Source organism: Arachis hypogaea, chromosome 4 (genome assembly GCF_003086295.3).
Source record: "Arachis hypogaea cultivar Tifrunner chromosome 4, arahy.Tifrunner.gnm2.J5K5, whole genome shotgun sequence".
Taxonomy (NCBI): Eukaryota; Viridiplantae; Streptophyta; class Magnoliopsida; order Fabales; family Fabaceae; genus Arachis; species Arachis hypogaea.
The window spans coordinates 33,771,626-33,772,992 of NC_092039.1; positions in this window are offsets into that span (position 1 = coordinate 33,771,626).

Sequence of the window (1,367 nt, forward strand, 5' to 3'; positions counted from 1 at the left end):
TTTCTAGCGTTTGAGCGCCAGAAGTATTCCTCTCTGGGCTCTGACTGTCCTCAGATGGATTTTGGGTGGGTTGCTCATTTCTTGGCTTCCTGCTACCTTGAAGTGAGGTATTTAATGTTTTTCCACTTCTTAATTGAACTGCTTGGCATTCTTCTGTTATTTGTTTTGATAACTGTTGTTCTATTTGCTTCAACTGTACTTCCATATTTTTATTAGCCATTCTTGTTTCTTGTAGTATCTCCTTGAATTCGGCTAACTGTTTTGTTAGAAAATCTAATTGCTGATTGAATTCAGCAGCTTGATCTGCAGGACTGAGTTCAGCAGTTACTGTTTTAGCCTCTTCCTTCTTGGGAAGTTCATTGCTTAGGTACAGGTGCTGATTCCTAGCAACTGTATCAATGAGCTCTTGAGCTTCTTCAATTGTTTTTCTCATGTGAATAGATCCACCAACTGAGTGGTCTAGAGAAATATGAGCTTTCTCTGTAAGCCCATAATAGAAGATGTCTAATTGCACCCACTCTGAAAACATTTCAGAGGGGCATTTTCTTAGCATCTCTCTGTATCTCTCCCAGGCATCATAAAGGGATTCATTATCTCCTTGTTTGAAGCCTTGGATGCTTAGCCTCAGCTGTGTCATCCGTTTTAGAGGAAAATAGTGATTCAGGAATTTTTCTGACAGTTGTTTCCATTTCTTTATGCTGCCCTTAGGTTAGTTATTTAACCACCTCTTAGCTTGGTCCTTTACAGCAAATGGAAACAGTAATAATCTGTAGACATCCTGATCTACTTCCTTATCATGTACTGTGTCAGCAATTTGTAAAAATTGTGCTAGAAACTTTGTAGGTTCTTCCTGTGGAAGACCGGAATACTGGCAACTTTGCTGCACCATGATAATGAGCTGAGGATTCAACTCAAAGCTACTATCTCCAATGGAGGGTATACATATACTACTCCCATATGAAGCAGTAGTGGGGTTAGCATATGACCCCAGAGTCCTTCTGGACTGTTCATTTCCACTTAGTTCCATGATGGAGCAAGGGATAATGTGGATTTAAATTTTTAGTTTATAAATAAATATATAAAAAATAATTTTCGAAATAAAATAAAATAAAAACCAAAATAAAAATAAGATAAAATAATTTTATTTTTGAAATCTTAAAAGGATAAGATTTGAAAAAATTTTTGAAATTGAAATCTGAATTTTTATAAAAAAAATTTCGAAAATATAGTTTTAAAATTAGTTAGAAAATATATTTTTTGAATTTTGAATTTTATGATGAAAGAGAAAAACACATAAAAGACACAAGACTTAAAATTTTTAGATCTAATGCTCCTTGTTTTCGAAAATTTTGGAAGGAAACACCAAG